The 17,727-nt window shown below is 59.9% G+C and overlaps 1 protein-coding gene across 3 annotated transcripts in view; it reads right to left on the bottom strand.

The window, feature by feature from the left end:
- The window catches only part of LGR6 (leucine rich repeat containing G protein-coupled receptor 6), a 110,278-nt gene that overhangs the window by 87,423 nt on the left and 5,128 nt on the right, over positions 1-17,727 (bottom strand). Inside the window, exon 1 of one of the 3 annotated variants that reach the window (XM_070602209.1) lies at positions 7,181-7,320. The exons of the other annotated variants lie outside the window; for them this stretch is intronic. The gene's annotated coding sequence lies outside the window, so the exon portion shown is untranslated. Of the gene's footprint in view, positions 1-7,180; positions 7,321-17,727 lie in introns of those variants that run through there. 3 annotated transcript variants of the gene reach the window in all.

Below are 17,727 nucleotides of genomic sequence, written 5' to 3'. Positions count from 1 at the left end.
GTGACCTGGGGTGAGCCTGGTTCTCTCTTTTGACCTCCGGCCTCCTGTCTGTCTGTCTCTCGGGCCCAGACAAGAGCAGAGGGAGCTCAGCGACGCTGCCTGGGGTCAGCCTTGTGGCTGAGTTGGATGCCTGATGCCTGAACTTGAACCCTGCTCCAACACCGTCACCCACGACCACCACACACAGACACCACCGCTCTCCCGACGGGCTCCGGGGGCACGAGACCGTGCAGCTGCACAGACCCTCATCTGGAGGGCCTGGCACTGTTTACCTCTCTGCTCTTGCCGATTCGGAAATTCTGAATTCTTTGTGGAGGAGACACAGCACATTTTCCTTTTGCCCTGGACCCTGCAAACTGCTGCTCTCATCGAACAGCAAGGGGATTGAGAGGATGGGTTGAAACCCGTTCTGAAGCTTCTTCCCAGCAGCCCTTGGGGTTCCAGGGGGGCTGTGTGTCCTCTCAGTGGACACAGTCACGGGGGGCAGGAGAGGACCAGTGGGGCGAAGCTAACGGGAGGAAAGGGAGGGGAGAGGGGCAGCCCTGGGCATGGGAAGGGGAAGTTTCTGGCTGTGTATTAGGAGAATGTTCTCAAAGCTTTACCCTGTGAGGCAACCGGACCACCCAAGGGAGCTGGGTGAGGTGGTGTTGCCATGGAGACCAGGAACAGGCTGGATAAGGGGGGGGATGCTGGGGAGCTGAGGGTGGTGAAGCCCAAGCTGGAGGGGGAGGGTACGAGGAGACCCCACCCTGCGCAATCTGGCTGATACCCAAGGGCCCAGGGGATTTGTTCTGCTTGCGTTTTCCTGTGGGAAGAAGAAACAGCAAAAGGCAAAGCCACTGGGTTCCTCTAGGCCGGACCCGGGAGGACTGTCCCCACCCGGCCGGAGAAGAGGTCAAGGGAGTGACGTTCCTTCTGCACGGTCTGCGGTGTGCGCTCGGGTTACCCATCTCTGCAGCCAGGTAAGGGCAGTTAGAGCAACCGGGAGACGAGCCCCTGGGAGACGAGCCCCTGGGTCACCTCCTCCGTGATGCCTGCCCCAAGCAGAGCGGACGTGGTGGCCCCTGTGCCCACAGCATTTGGCACACACTGAGCTCTGCGTGCGCCCAGCACCGTGCTCACCTTTATTACCAACCCAGCTGGGCGCTAATTAGCTGTGCATGGCTGCTCGCCACTTGACATCTCCCAGCCTCCTTCCATCTGTGACATAGCGATAATAGTGGCGCTTGCCTCACGAGAGCTGTGAGAATTACCTGAGTTAATAAACGTACCACACACCTTATTATTTGCTTACGCCTGTCTAAGTGAGCTATCCTGATTAGTGTCTAACAACCCGCATGACAATGAGCTTCCTCAAGGCACAGATTTACTCTCAGTCCTCTCTGTCTGTATCCTCCCATCCTAGTGGGGTCCCCAGACAACAGGCGTGTGCCATAAATGTTCAGACAAATGTGTCACAGACACAGGGGAGGTGGCCTCTGGGCTTCGACTCCTGGGCTGAGAGCCCGCACTCCAGGGATGTTCGTCCCTATGTCTCGTCTGAGCGTTTCCCACTCTGCTTTAAGGGCATAATCTCTATGAAGAACCTACTGGGTGCTGAGTTCCGCAGCCACTGGGGCTGTTGCTAACAATGCTCACTGTTCTCCCACTGGGGCATCCTCTCTCCCTGAGGTCCGGCTCTGAAGGCTCATCCACATGCCCTTGCAACATCAGCCTGCTCCTTGCCCTCCTCCTCTCAGGCAGCAGCCTCCGGTTAGGGCCCAACGGGCTGTCACAACAGCTGCACTGACAGCCCTTCCTCACATTGACTGCACGTTGGGAGACAGCCTGGGGTCAGCAGGGAGCAGGACAGGCCGGTGTAGAAAGAGCCCAAAGGGGTGGTCCCGCCTGTCGAAAAGGGCAGTCGTCAGGCTAGCTGCCCCAGGGACCGTGTGGTGCTCAGAGAACGTGTGCTGAGTTCTTCTGACCGCAAGAGAGCAGGTGACCGGGCAGAGAGGAAAGAGCACGGCATCAGGGGGACCTGGGTCAGTTGGACCGTGGTCAAGGTCCCCACAGCCCCACAGCTCAGTAAGCTATGTTCCACTGGCTGCTGGGTGCCCGGCTCGGCTCGCCGCATGGCGGGGCCGGGGGTCTGGGCCCTGGAGGAGTTTACAGTGTTGCGGGGGAAGGATTGTTTGCTCACAAAGTAACAACAGAAAGCCACAAGCCCACTCTGTTTTGTGGTTTACAAACTGCTCCTGCAGCCTCTCTCCTAGCTAAGTTCTCAACCACGTGTCCCGACTCTACAGCACCAGCTCAGGGCTGGCTCCCCGGGGCAGAAATGAGGGAGGCGTGTGTAGAGACACGAGGAGCTCCCAGAACAGAGCCCACCGTGGCGTCACCCGGACAGCACCCCCTGCACTTGGGGCGGGGAGTTCTGGCCGTGGGAGAGCCCTTCCTTGCACCGGGCCGGCCCGTTCACCGAACGGCTGTTGGCCCCGCTGGCCCTGCTTTCTGTGCCAATAGCATCTCCAGTTACGGGACCATCCAGACCCCCCACTGCATTTTCAAACAGCCCTGAACGGAAGGTACCTTCCTCTGCCTGCACTCCTTCAATTCAAAAGGGAGGAAGCAAACCCAGAGAGGCACAAAGCTACCTAAGGCCACACAGCAAGTGAACAACAGTGTGGCTGCTCGAATTGGGTCTCCAAAACCGGGGGCGACGCTCTCTGCACCCACCACGACGGTCTTGAGTCCCTCAGGAGCTTCCTCCGTCCATTTGACTCCCGGATGACACTTTTTTTAGCAGAGATGACTCGGTACAAATTGTCTCCTCTGAGAATCCAAACACACTCGCTGACACACAGGTCTCGGATTTTTGCAATTTTCACCAATTTCCAAACAAAGGGAGTGTACTCCAATCCGGAAAAGCGTATTTATGTTCATACACATGACAGCACAATGCGTTCCCTTAGCTTTGCACGAAATCTTGCGTGAGGACAATGCTCTGTTCTAAATAAAAGGACTTTTGCTTTATTTTGTCATTTCTTGGCTCCCTTGTTTGCAATGAGAACATCTCTCAGCCTGCCTGGAGTGGCAGGAGCGCTCCTGAAGGAGGGCATAGGGGACAGTAAGAGAGAGGCTGGAGGGGTGCCGGGGACCTGGCACCTGGACTTGGGGTCATTTGCAAGGGGGCAGAAAGTCCCGGGGTTGCTAAGCAGTCTGAGGGGCTCATGCAGATGAGCTGTGTGGCCTGTGCATGGACCGGAAACCCAGAGTCAACCGGTGGCCCTCCATTCAGGTGGGACAGGGAGGGATAAAGGCAGAGCAAGGAGACGTTCCTAAAAGCCAGGGGAGAGAAAAGAAAAGTAGAGATGTTTTTAGCCCTGGGTTAAAGGACCACAGACGTCAGGGAATGTCGCTCATGGGTATCCTATTTCATCTACGTGACGTGGGCCCCTCACGCTCTGATGCAGAGAGAAGAGGGAAAGGAGGGAAGAGACCCAGGGTGGTCCTTCCTACTCAAAGATGCTCAATTTGGGAAATCTTGGTTTGACGCCTTTGGAACCAACGTCAGGCCAAACCTTATGGCTCCAGCTTCTTCTTGAAAGGGGGCACTCTGAGGGCGACAGCACGCCAAGGGAGTGGGTGCCGGGCAGAGTGAGGGAGGGGACAGCGTCACAGATGGAGACTGAGTTCTGGGGCTGGCCCTGACCCTCAGCACCGCAGGGGAATCCCCTTGTGAGGGAGTCGGGCCCGTTCCAGCTAAGGGGACATCTCTGGCTCTGCTGGGCGACGTGGCTAAGCTGGGGTGGTCCACAGGTCCCCCGAGTCTCAGTCAGAAGTGCTATGACAGGTCCAGTGCAAAGGCTGCTCCCGCCCCAGGCGACTGGTCAGGACGCTCGGAGCGCTCGTCCTGGGCAATGGAGAGCTGTGCCTGTGGAGCTGTCCCTCGGCCGTGCCCAGAGCCAGGCGAAGGCTCTCAAAAGCAAAGCGGGGCACCGGCATTGCAGAACTGTGTGTGCTTCTCCCCGACAGTTCCTGCCTCTTGCCAAGCCGTGCCACCCACAGGCGGGGAAGCTGATGGGGCCCAGGCCTCCTGGGCCCGGCTGGCGCTCCAGTGTGGCCAGAGAGCTGCCCACAACATGAAGGGCAGAGCGTCCGGGCGCCGTGGGGAGCCGGCCCCAGTCTCCGTCTCTCCTCTGCCCTCTCTCTGAGAGACACTATAGATTCACGCTGTCCAACACGGCAGCCGCTACTCCCGTGAGAGTACTCACATCTAAAACTTACACCAAAATTAAATCAAATTTAAAATTCACTTCCTCAGCGACACTAGCCACATTTCAAGCCTCAATAGCCACTCGTGGGGAGCGGCCACCACATCGGACAGCGCAGATCTAAACCACGCCCGTCATCACAGGCTGCTCTATCAGACGGCACCCGTGTGGCCTCTGTGGTCACACTGACCTGCGTTTGGTTCCCACCTCTGCCGCTTACTTGCTGTGTGCCTTTGGGCAAGTTAGTTCACCTCTCTCTGCCTTCGTTTCCTCACTGCTAAAGCGCTCAGCCAGTGTCGGGCATGTGGTGAATACCAACCAACAGTCGTGAACACCACGACCCAACTCTGCCACCCACCGAGGGCTCAGGTGCCTCCAGCCTCGAGCCACCCATTTAGTCATCCAGCCACGCCTCATTCCACCAACGTGCACGGAGTCCCCACCATACAGCAGGCCCTGTGCCAGGTGACGGGGCTGCAAACCCCAGCCAAGTAGGACCCCTGCCCTCCAAAAGCCCTGTCAGATGGGGACAACGACAAGAGAGTGGACAATTACAAGCCTGAGTGACAAGTGCTAGGCGGGGCTGGGCCTTGAGTGTCACAGGCCCTCCTCAGACTAACCCACTTGGGCTTTTGACTCTGATGTCGTCGGATTCAGTCCCAACATCAGGCCATGCGATCCTGCCCTCAATTATGGACCATCACCTCCTCGTCTCAGCCTGCTCGTTCATGTGGCTGGTCTCCCCACGGGGCTGGGCTTCCCTCATGGCTCCCAACTACCCGTCCTTGTCACATGCACACAACACCAGCTTAGGTCCATTTTCTATGCAGCAATGGCACCCCAGTGGCCCCCCCGGGAGGACTGACAAGGAGCGTGAGACAGCCCTAATGCAGGAGGGAAAGAGGACGGGCCCAGAAGACAGAGTGGCTGTGCATTTCAGGACCTGCCCTGCCCATGTGTCCCACTAGCCCGGGTCTCCTCCGGCTCCCCGCGTCCTCTCCAGCCCTCACTCGGGTCACTGGCTCGTCTAGAAGGCTCTATGTCTGTGTGCAGGTGTGTGGTGTGAATTCCGCCTCCCTATCAGACTTGAAGCTCCTTCAAGAGAAGCAGGGAGACATCCTATGGGAAGCAACCTCCTCACAAGAAAGAAGTGGGCCCCTTCCCCAGACCCGGCAACCCCAGGCTCCTCCAGGGCCCAGGAGAGGGGCCGGGTGGAGTGGGGAGCAGGGGTCCAGGTGGGAAGGCCCGGGACAGCCCCAGGGCAGGAGGTGGGCTCTGATCTGTGTGCTGACCGCAGCCCTGAGCGCTGTTTGTCCAGCTGAAGCTCCTGATCCTGCTGCCTTTATGTCACTGGATAAAGAGGCAGGCAGGGTGTGTCTGGGGCGGAAACCCGAGAAAGGGCCCTCTATTCGGTCACCCCCACACCCACGTCCAGATGTAAGCTCTCCTCCTGCTTCAGGCTGCCCTCCTCCCCGTGCCATCCCAGCAACTCCTCTCACCACCACTGACACACATGGAGGGACCCCCACTCGCCACCCACGCCCACCCCGGCTAGGGCAGCACCAGGACCCCCAGACACATGGCTTTCTAAATTGCACCGGGTCCCAGTCTCAACTGGAGTCTAGTGGGAAAGAGCAGAGGCTGGGAGTTCAGAGCACGTAATAAGAGCCACCTTTGCCAGGGCAGACACTGCTGAAGGCTTTGCAGACCCAGCTTACAGGAGAGGCTCAGCAAAACTAAGGTCCCTCTGAAGCCAACGTCCCAGGGGGTGTCCAACCCATCTCTCTGCCCCCCGTTCGCCTCCTTTGGAGTGCCTTCTACCGTTATCGAGATCTGGGGCATCCTGGTCTCTTTTAATCTTTTTATCAGGTCGGGGAATGAAGGGTTATTTATTTCCATTTTAAGTAAAGAAACTGGGACTCGCAAACATGCTACCTCACATCCCAACCTCCCCCGGGCGGGTTCTGTTGAAACAGCCGCACAACAAACGAAACAGTAGCTCCAACCCCGGACCCCGCAGGTACCAGCCTCGCCCCTGTCCGTGCCTCCTGTGGCTCTCTCGCCCCTTGCCCACTCACCCTGCCCACACCCCGCCCACTGCCTCCCCGCGCCCCTGACCCTGTGCCCTGTCCGCCCCCTGCTCGCTGCCTCCCTGCACCCTCTGCCACCCGCGGCTGAAACGGCCCGGAAGTGGAGAGCTGACCGCAGCTTCAGGAACAATGGATGGGGATTAGGGCCGCCTGGGAGGTCCAATGGCCTCTGGGTCCTGTTCCCAGGGGCTGCCCAGTACTAGTGGAACTTTCCGGAGCTCGCTTTCCCTCCTCCAAGCCCACCTGCTCACGTGCCCTGCGTGCTCAGCCCCCCGGGGGGCAGGTCCCCAGACACCCACCCGTGCTGAGTGGCTCCCTTCCTCCCTGCACCATGGGCCCCTGAGGCCCCGCATGCCTGGTCCCCGGGGCGATTCCTGCCGGGTTCAGCATGATCCTCTCCTACCACCTCCGTCCTTGTCTCTGGCTGGCGCCCCAACAGCCACCCACTTCCCCAGCCCCTGGTTCATGGGACTTGTAGAAAGGCTAGATCTGAGATCTGGATCTAACACCATGGCCCAGCCCTTCCTGACGTCTAGCCTCACTCCCTAACGCTGCAGTCGGACTGAGCAGATCTCTGCCCATTCCGTCAGGGTGTGGTGGGTGTGGGCTCTGGGGTCAGACTGCCAGGGTTTGTATCTTGGCCCTGCCGCCTCCCCGTTGTCCGATATTGGGCAAGTCCCTTCTCTCTGTGCCTTAGTTTCTGCATCTATAAAATGGTACCTAGTACTTCCTCTTACGGGAACTGCTGTGAGGGTTAACGGGAGGATCCTGTGTGCCAGGGTGTTAGCTGTGCCCCTGGGGGGCATGAGTGCAGCTCAGCATCCCTCCCCTCACCTGCATTCTCCCCCAGAGCCCCCGTCAGGGAGAACACTGTGGCAGCGTTACTGCAGAGCTGGCTGGGGAGCCGCGGGAGGGGAGGGCGTTCCAGGTCGGGCCTGCCCTTAGGAGGCACCAGCAGCTGCTTCTCTCTGAGGAGTCCAAGTGGTGCCACCTGCCTCAGCCCTGATTGCGCATCCTTTGATCTTCTGGTCTCTGGCCAGGGTCCCCCAGCCGAAGGCATTCCTGCCTCCCTGGCCTCCTCCGAGGAAAAGAAAAGGGCTGGGCTCCCTCCCTTCCCCCAGATGCTCCCTCCCTCCCTGTGTTGTGTGTGTAACCAGGACTACACAGAGGACAGTGTAACAGCCAGGTTCCCTCTGAGGTGGGGCTGTCTGGGGCGAGGGGGCATGGGGAAGGGCTGGCCACTGGGCATAGTGCCCTGGGCTGGACCGGACACTGTTGGAAAGGTGCCTTCAGCCCAAGTTCCTTGTTCCTAGTACCCTTGTGTGCAGAGCCGCTCTGAACCCTGGAGGAGGTGTGTGTGCCTCGTACAGGAGGAAGGCAGGAGGAGCCATGCCCTGCCCTGAGGAAGCCGCCATCCAGGATCCAGCAGAACCACAGACATGGTTGGACAGAGCCTTGAGCCTTTGTGCTGGAGGACTTTCAAGTGCCTCAGGGCCAGGATACAGTCCGGAGGGCTTCCTGGAGGAAGCCTGGCCTGCAGTGCCAAGAGGGACAGGTTTAGCCATCTGGAAGTGGCCTTTGCAAAGAGGAATGGAGCTGGGGTGCTTAGGATGGCAGTGAGGAATGGCGTAATAGGCCAAATGGTGGCCCCCAAAAGCCATGTCCCTGGAACCTGGTAACACGAGCTTACTTGGGAAAAGGGTCTCAGCTGTGATTAAGTGAAAGATCTTGAAATGAGGAGAGCATCTTGGATTATTCAGGCAGGCCCTAAATCCCATGACAGGTGTCCTTATGAGAGAGCCACCTGGAGAAGATGGTGACATGGAGACGAAGGCAGAGATTGGAGTGACGCGGCCACAGCCCAGGAAGACGGCAACCCCAGGAGTTAGGAGAGGCGGGCAGGGGGGCCTCCCCTCGAGCCTCATGGTGATGCGGCCCTGCCGACGCCTGGATCCGGGCTCCTGGCCTCCAGAACCAGGAGAGAATCAGCCTCTGTTGTAAGCCTCCTGGTTCGTGGTACTTTATTACAGGAGCCGCTGGAAACTATACGGTAAGCAGTCAGAGGGTCTCAGTAGACTGCCGGTCCTCGCGGCCACGCTGTGGGACCCCCTGCCCTCTCCCGCTCCTCCCCCTCCACCATTGACCTCCCTCCTGAGGCCTCAGACCAAGCCGACGACCCTTCCACACCTCACCTAGGAAGGTCATTCCCACCCTCCAGACTCCTCCTGGACCTACCACGACCCAGCAATTCACTCCTGGGTACGAAACCGACAGAAACGCATCCACGCACTCGCCAACGGCTGTACAAACCGCCCCCCGCAGCGCCGCCGGCCCACCCCAAACCAGAGGGTGTCCGGCGCCCATCAACAGCGGGGTGGATGAGCTGCGCTGTGTTCTCCCACAGTGAACACCTCGCAGCAGTGGGACCGAATGAGCCGCGCCTGTGGCCATCACGTGGACGGATCTTGAAACACAGCCAGACACGAAATAGGGCTCCGTTTATATGAAATTCAAAACACAGGGCACAATGCACCTGAGCCATCAGAAATCACGGGACTGGTTGCCCTGGTGGGGGTGGGTGGTGACGGGCAGGAGGGGCGGCCGGTGGAGAACTCTAGAAAGCTGCTGACATTCTGTTTCTTGGTCTGGGGCTGGTTGTGCCAGTGTGGTCAGCTTGTGGAAATTTGTCAGGCTATACCCTGTGATAGGTACCCTTTCCTGTGACGTAGATCATACTTAAATAAAAGTTAGTTAAAAAAAAAAAAAGACTCATTCTGATAGTCTCCCATGAGCCTCGAGCTGCCTAAGGGTCCCCTCTAGATTCCCACGGCATCTCGTGAATCCTTCTCAGCCTCCACCTTCTTGAATTGAAGCTGGATGTTTGTTTCTGTGGTTTGTTTTCTCGTCTCCCTCCTCTGTGCATCCCTCGCACCTTGCATGGGCTCTGGCACACAGCAGGTGCTCCATAAATGCTTGCTGAGACTTGCTGGCATGGCCAAGGGCTTTGGTGTCCTCAGGCTTCCCTCCCAGACTTCCCTGGTCATCTATCCGTGTGCCCTACATGGTCACAGGACTCCACAGTGGGACACACTCCCCAACCTCCTGCTCCCCACTCCTCTGGGTGCATACCTCCACCCCAGACTCATGGGGTGGTAGCTCTCCGACCCACCGCCCCGAGACCTTTCTTTGCACAGACCACAGGTCTTATTCATCTTGAACCTTCAGAGCCCAGGCAAGTGCCAGACAGCGTGGAGGTTCCAGAACCAGCAGCCTCGAGCGGCCAGAGCCCTGATGCATCCGCGCCCAGGGGCAGGCACATACCTCTGTTCGTCTTAGCTTGTTTCAGACTGGATGGAAATTTTCAAAAGAGGTTTTCTTTAAAAAAAAAAAAAAAAAGCTAAGAGAATGAATAGGAAAGGCAAAAGCTTCTAAGTGGAAGGGTTTATAGAACAGATGTCTCATTCTAATGAAACCCAAGCCTGGCCGCGAGCTGGCTGACGGGCAGCTTAAGAGGCTCGGCGGCACGGCTCCGGCTTCACCGCAGCCGTCTGGGTTGCCTGCCACACCTCGGGCCTGCGGGGGAGCCAGGTCAGTGCCACCGCCAGGCCCAAAGAGCGCTGCCGCCCGCCAGCCCGCCCCCTCCCAGGTGAGGACGTCTGCTCCAGCCTGCTGGCTCCTACTCTGCTCCTCCTGCCTCTGGCCACTCATTTGTTGATTCATTCCTTCATTCATTTCTTCACTCATTCCACCAATATTTTGGGGCACCCATGTGCGAGGGGCATGTGCCAGCACCGACGGGACCAGGGAGCACTGGTGGCTGGACTCTCCTTTCCTGGGGCTCCAGCCTGGGCTGAGAAACAGACAAGTAAACAGGAGTTAGATCCCAGAGGATGAGCCTGGGGACAGAGGGGGCACACACGGGAAGCCCTCATCCGGGCTGAGAGATGAGGGAAGGCTTCCTGGAGGAAGAGGCATGTCAGCCAGCCCCTCGTGTCCTAAATCAAGCTGATGCATCCCTGGCTTCCTCCAGAGAGACTCCCCCTGGGTCCTACTTCCTCCTGCCCCCGGAGCTGCAGGCTTCTGGTCGGAACCCATTTCTTAAGCACAGCCTTGCAGGAAATCACAGCGAGGTCCACGGGCTCCTTCTTATCACTGTTGACTTGAACCCGTGGTGCATTGCCCACGTGCACATTAGGTGAACGCAGTTCCGGGGGGTGGGGGAGCAGAGAGTCAGCTGATGCTCTGACCTTCCCAGGGACCAGCTCTAGGGCCTTGCTTGGCCCCCTCCAGAATGCAGGCTCCGACTCAGCCGGTCTGGGCCGAGGCTTGAGCTTTCTCCTGCTGACATGTTCCCGGATGACACTGGTCTGCGGACCGTGCTTTGAGAAAAAGGCTTAAGGACATGCTAATAAGTCTCCTTTAAGCAACCCCTTATAAATATCTTTCAATCAATTTTTGCTAAGGATTGACCAAACTGACTCATCAAGACATGCAGGTGGGGCCTGGCCCAGACAAGGGTGCCGCCGCCTCTCCATGCAGTGGGGCCGCATGGGCATTGTGCGGGCCAACTGTGGCTGAGCGCAGGGGGTGCCGGGAGGCTGCAGTGAGGTGCGGGTTCCACAGAGGGACAGGATGAGGCGCTCAGTGTCCTCAGCAGCAGGCGGGCCCTCCAGGATCCCCAGGGACCATGGGGCATCTCCATCTCTGGCCCCCTGCTTGCCCACATGGGCCAGGCCCACTTCCTCATGGAGAAAATGAAGCGACGCCCAGCCCACCCTCAGTGCCTTCAGGGCTAGCGAAGCAGAGGGTAGCTGTCGGCTCTCTCCTCTTGACCGAAAGAGGAGGGAAACTCAGGGACATTACACATGGAGGGAGGAGGGACACCAGGAGGAACTTCCCAGGGGTCATGTTCCTGAAGGGTCAACCCCAAGACAAGTGGCGGGATGGTGAATGGCTTGGTCTGTCCGTGTGGGGGTCCAGCCCAGGTCAGGGGCAGGGGCTGTGGCCAGCCTTCGGAAGGCCCTCGGGCCAAGCCTCCCCTCCTCCTACGCTCTCCACCTCCGCCCCCCTGCAGGCCCCAGGCCTGTCCACCAGGACCAGGCACGCCAGGGGTCCAGGGTTAGCCAGGTATTTCCTGACCCCAAGCCCCACCCCCAGCAGGTCCCCTGGCCCCACAGCGTGCTGCCTTTGCGCCCCCATCCCAATCTGGACAGTGCGGCTAATTCCTTCTGGCAGGTGGAGGCAGGGCAGGCGGAGGTGGGGGGGTGGCACCCTGGGCTTCTGCATTCAGGGCAGGGGAGCCAGCAGCGAGGCGCGGGTTGGCGTGGCGTCGGCCGGCGGGGGCGCGGGCATTCTTCTTTCCGCTGGCTGCACACAGTTAATGGGGGGCCTTGTTCTGGCTGGGCACGCAGCCCTGGAGGTGCTGGTGACTGCCCTGCCTTGTCCCAGCCCCGGGTCTCGAGTCTCGCTGAGTGAAACTGTGACTCTCAGGGGACCTGGCACCTCCCTCACCCAGGCTCTTCATAGCCTCCGCCTGCTCCTCCTCCCTCCCTCTGCGTCTGTGTTTATACTCGGTGATTGTCCCTATAAAATCTGGAATCAGGAACTCTCAGCCTGCAGGACACAGGCCCAGAGGTCAGAGGACTTGTCCAGAGGCACTCAGCACAGAGTCCCAGCCCAGGGCCTCTGATCCAACCCCACGGAGCAGGGGATAAGCCTGAAGCTACAGGGGGCTGCAGACAAAATCAGAGGAGGCGTCTGCAGCCACTCCTGTTCTCGCAAACTGTGCGGCCCCTCGCGGCTCGTTGCAGAGAAAACTGCGGCAGAAGGTGGGCGAGCGGGAAACGGGCTCTGTGGGTAGGGGGCTCACATGGTGTGCAACCACATCCTCGTCTCTCAAGGAGACCAGGCCTGGGATTGCTCTGTGGAGAGTGTCCACATAGCCCAGTGCCTGGCACAGCTGTGCCCGCAGCTAAGCACATGCCCAATACACGTCTGTTGTTGACTGAATGAATGATCATTGCTCCTGCCCGCTAGATGGCTGCTTCACGCCACACTCGCCATATTAGCTCATCTGCCCCCCACAACGACCTGTGAGGTGGGCATCACCATCATCCCCATTTACAGGTGAGGATGGGACGGTACGAAGAGGGGAAATCCTTCCCCACGGGTTGGGGAAAGGCAGAGCCAGGTCTGAACCGGGGCGGAGGGGCCTCAGGTCTCATGCGCTAACCATTCAGCTATACTAGAGAAACTGGGAGGAGCCGGCACACACAGGATGCTGACATGCTCTTGCCTCCCTGTTCAGGCCAAGACCTTGCCCACCAGGGTCTGACAACTGACGTGTTCACAGAAGCACCGAGACTCTGGGTGGGCCCCGTGCCCACACACTGCACGGAGCACCCATGACCCTTGTCCCTGCAGATGCCACAGTGGGCCCAGGACGGCCCCAGCCCAGGATGCCCAGTCTGCCTTCGAGCCCCGGGTCCACCTCAGGTGCATCTGGACAGAGGCGGCCTCTTCTGCCCGCGGTGTACCCCAGGAGGAGACGCCCTCCTCCCTCCCCTCCTCGTCCACCCCGATCATGGGAACAGAGGAGATGCATCTGAGGTGTTAGGGCCCGCAGGCCCCGCAGGCCCCACCGGAGACGTGGTCTCGTTTGAGAATCCTCATTCCACCAATCTGAAACACGAGGCTCAGCTCGGGACCAGCTACAGAACTTGCAGGACCCAGTGCCAAGTAAAAATGTGGGGCCCCTCATTTAGAAAGACTGAAGAATGTTAAGACGGCCACAGCAGAGCACTAACCCCAGCGCAGGGCCCTTCTGAGCCGGGGCCGGTGCGACGGCACAGGTGGCTGGTTACGAAGCAGACCCTGGCCCCCAGCACACAGGTGCCGAGCCTGGTGACCGTGTCGGGGGAGCCAGCTCCCCGCCCTGACTCTGCTGGGTCTGCCCCAGTGAGTGAGGCGGGAGCCCAGCCCGTCCCAATTCTTCTCCCTTCTGGCTTTTGTCCTGGACAATAGTCCGCTTCCTTTCTTGTCCCCTCCCAGCCTCCTAATCGGCTCTGTCCACCACAAAAGCGGGGGATTAGCTTACGGCCTCGACTCTCACAATCGCTGGACACTTGATCCAGCTCCCATCCTCAGACACCCCACCCTGGGATGCCCAGATCTGTGCTGCGGGGGAAGGAGAGTAGACCGAGGGCTCGTTCCCACACTGTGTCCTGCGTCCTGCGTGTGGCCCCGTCCAGAGCCCCGGCAGGTGGAGGCTGGTACTGGGAAGGGGTGTGTGTACGCGATCGAAGGGGAGGTGTGAAGTGGTCCTGAGAAGGAGGGACCAGGAGCGCAGACCTGCCTTTGGGAAGCCCCCTGTCTCAGAGGGAGGCATGGCTCCTCTCCTCCAGAATCCCGGAGTCCAAAGGGGCAATCCCCTGTCAGATGGACAGACAGACATGCACACCCTGCACAGACAGAGGTCTATAATACCGCCTGATGCTTTCACAGGAAGAGAAATGACACCCCTTGCGTGCTAAGGTCCTCCGGGGCGGCATCTTGCTTAATACAATCCCTTCATCAGGGAGAGATGATTATCCCGCCTCACCACACCACCCCTCGAAGAACACTGTGGTTCTTGCCTCACACCGCGGCCACCCCTCCAGGGGCTTCCATGTCAGTGGCAGCAGTTGGGACGAGCCATGCCCCCTCTGCAGCCTGCCTGCAGCTCCTCATCCGGCCCTGCGTGCCCCTCTCACCCCCACGTGTCCCAGTTCCTTGTGGAAGTGTCTCAGCTCCCTCTTCGAGCCTTCAGGCAGAGGAAAGAGACTGGCTTTGGAGCCCCCAAGCCTCCCTCCAACTCTGGCTCCCCCCTTCACTGGGCGCCCTGCTCCTCTGAGGGGGAGTGACAACAGTGCTGGCTTTGCAGGGGTGGTTGCTTGAGGATGCCCCCAGCAGATGCCCTGGCGGACACAGTCATTCAGTCCATGCATGTTAAATGCAGGAATGAGAGATTGCTCCCACCGCAGCTGGGAGTTCAGTGGCATCGTCACTGACCACCAGCAGGGGACGGGGGCTCTGCAGCGCAAGCTGGGGGAGAGGTGGTAGAATGATACGGTGCACTAACGGCCCTGGGGGTCAAACACACTCTACCCGCGGAGGCGCCCACACGGGACTACATTGTCCTCTGGGCAAAGGAACCTGAAGAAGACTGCGAGATGCCCCGAGACCTGGAGCAGAGTCCTCAGGCCCGTCCACCTGGGAGGGCTCCTTCCGCAGGGGGCGTTCGGAGGCCTCGAGCACCTGCTGCCTGTGGCCCATTTCCCGTGAGCCAGTGGTCGCTCAGGTCGGGGGACAGTTCAAACCTGCAGATCACAAGGGAGCCAGAATAAACCTCCATATACCTGGTCCCCCATAGGCCACCTAGGGAAGCACCCCTCCCAGCTCCTCAGGGTCCCCTTCAATGTATTGGGCTGGGGTGATAGCTGGTGATGGTGATGGCACCTCCCTGGCACCACCGCGCCCCCCTCGTCCCCTCCAGAAGACTGTCTGCCTGGGTTTGGGGCCTCGGGACCATGTGCAAATCCCTGACACTGGGGCGTGGAAGACACTAGGCTCCTCCTCCACCCACCTCTGTCTGGACACTCTCAGGGCCACTCCACCTCCTTGGGCACCTCCGAGGGCCAGCGCCGAGACAGTGGTGGGGAGAGTGGGCCAGGGGAGCTGGGTCTGGCCTTCCTCCAGCGAAGCCCCAGTCGGCACTGCTACAGGGTGAGGGCAGGGCTGCTCCGTGCTCCTTGGTGCTGGAGTCAAGACTTGAACCCAGGCCTCCGGCCCGCAGACACATAGGCTCTCTCCTCCCAGGCAGGCCCTCCAGGTGTGTGAGAGAAGGTGTCCTCACCGGGAGGCCCGGTGCTGCCTGGGGCTGGCTGACACCTTTGGCCGGAGCGCTGGCTGAGTCAGCCCAGCCACTGGACGCCTTGGAGCGGTGTCTTCAAGTAGGCCCCGAGGAGGAAGAGGCAGAGAGCTCTGCTCTGGAACACCCTCCTCGGAAGTAGGACAGAGCGGCCGTCCCCATGGAGCAGTGGAGGCCCCCACTGCTCCTCGCCCTTCTCCTGGGCTCCTGCCTTCCCCTCCTGGGGGCCTTCCCTACCCATCCCGCCCAAATCCCCCGGTCCCCAGGACTCAGGACGGGCCTCCTCCCCAGGCCTGCCCCGACCAGCCCAGTCCCCTCTCTCGTCACTGCTGGTCCTCGGTGGATGCTCCCATGCCCGTCTGGTAGAGAAAGCCAGCTTCTCCCGTCTCCCCTGACATAACCATCCCCACACCTCCCTGATGGCCTTGCCGAAAACCCAGCCCCGTCCCCTTCAAGCAGCCCCCGCAGAGGGGCTCCCAGAGACCGCTGCTGGCAGATAGGAGGAGAGTGGGGAAAACCACTGATTCTTCCTGGGGAAGATGAGAAACTGGAGATGGGCTTGGAGGGGCTGCTCAGCTTAGCACGCCCAGAGTCTCGTCCAGGCCCTTGGAGCTCAGCACCCCCAACTCTGACTCCCGAGGGCAGTGCAGGCTGGTGGTTAGGAGGGAGCCTGCAGGGTTGAAATCCCAGACCAGCAATGACAGGCCAGCGGCCTTAGGCAGGCTCCTGAACATCTAAAAGCCTCAGTTTCTTCATCTGGAAGATGGGACGGCAGCAGCACCTCCCTCCAGGGTGTATGTGCGATGCTGTGGCACAGAGCTTACATACATGCTGTAAGTGCCGGCAGCAGAGACACCAGTAGGTTCCTAGATGTGTCTGTCTGGGCCCACTGGGGGGCTGGGGCTGCTGAGCCCCAAGAATGGACCTTCCTGATGATCTGGCATCTTCCTACAAGAAAGGTCACAGTTCAGGGGATGAACGCCTCAGCCAGGAAGGCATGCCCTCCGTAGGCTGGAGCTGGAGCAGACCGGGAGGCAGAATGCTGGCCCTGAGATGCCTCCCCGGCCCAGCCTCAGATTCTGCATGTCACAATGATCAGGGGGACCCCGACCCCCCAGAGCTGGGGAGGATCCGAGACACAGGTCTTCCCACTGGCTCTGGAGGAGGAAGAGGAGAGTGGCTGGAAGAGAGAGCAGGCCGTGGGACGCAAAGGAAACCTCCGCCCTGGAGGTGCTGTGGGGGAGGAGCCGGCCCAGCCCCCACATGCCCGCCGGCCCGCCCACCACCCTGGCACCGTTCCGGGGGGCACAGCGCCAACCCCGAGCTCTCCCCCCACCATGTCCTTTTGCTGCTTCCAAAATAACTCTCTGCTCCCTGCCCAAGTTTAGCCTCTTGGGTGTTTTTTTTCCTCCTGAGACCTGTTCTCCGGCATCTGAAGGGCGGGAAGAGAGACCTGAATGGTCGTGAGAAATTGGGGACTCCCTCTTCTTACCAAGGGACTAGTCAGCACAAACTCTCCCACCACTCTGAGAGCCCCGGAGGCAGAGAGTCCATTTCAGTTTGGTTAAAAGTCGTCATTTCCAACAGAGGGGAGGAGGGTTGGAAATTTCTCCCCCACCCCATCTCCTGTGCCTTCCCAAGGTGTCCAGAGCCCCAGCAGGGGTCCTTGTCCTCGTCCCTGCTCCCAATAGAGTGAATTACGAGCCTAAGGTCACACAGCCCATTAGGGACGAGCTCAGAGGAGGATCCCTACCAGCTCCTTAGGGCGTGTCCCAGGGCAGCCACGAGCAGCATCGCAGGCCGGTCCACACCTGCCTGTCCTGGGGCTGCACCAGAGAAGACCACCTCCACAGAACTGCCTTCAGGGGAGAAGCAGGACTCTCCACACAGTGCGGACCTGGCATCCTAGACTTCTCCTCTTGGGAGAGTCACCCATCAGGGCCAGACCAGGCCTGTCTGCTCCAGGCATCCCTCTGAGGAGGATGGCTTCCTCCGTCATCCCGGCCAGGGGCCCCAGGGGAGAACAGCTCTGTGAAAGGCCCATCTCCCTGAAGGTCAATGCGAGCGGCCTACTGGTGAGGGGGGCAGGAGGGAAGGAGGGAGGGAAAGACGAAAGGAAGGAAGGTAGGGAGGGAGGAAGCAAGGAAGGAAGGAGGGAGGAAGAAAGGAGGGAAGGAAGGAAGGAGGGAAGGAAGGCAGATGGAAGGAAGCATCTGACGGGCATCAGAAAGAGCAGACTGGACACCCTGACCCCGCCCCCCTCCCCTGCCCAACACTCAGCTCTGCTGTTCCCTCTTTGGGCCTCAGGAGCCCGTCTGTGGTTGAGGGGTGGCTGCCCCATCATGAAAGGCCCCCGGCCGGCTCTCTCTCACTCGCTCCCCAGGACCCTTCCAAGCAGACACTGCTGGTGTTTCCATTTTCAAGATGGAGAAACGGCACCTTGGCAGAGGTTACCTGCCCGGGGAGGCCCAGC

This window comes from Equus przewalskii, chromosome 31 (genome assembly GCF_037783145.1).
Source record: "Equus przewalskii isolate Varuska chromosome 31, EquPr2, whole genome shotgun sequence".
NCBI classification, from domain to species: Eukaryota; Metazoa; Chordata; class Mammalia; order Perissodactyla; family Equidae; genus Equus; species Equus przewalskii.
This window is presented reverse-complemented; position numbering and strand designations above follow the sequence as displayed.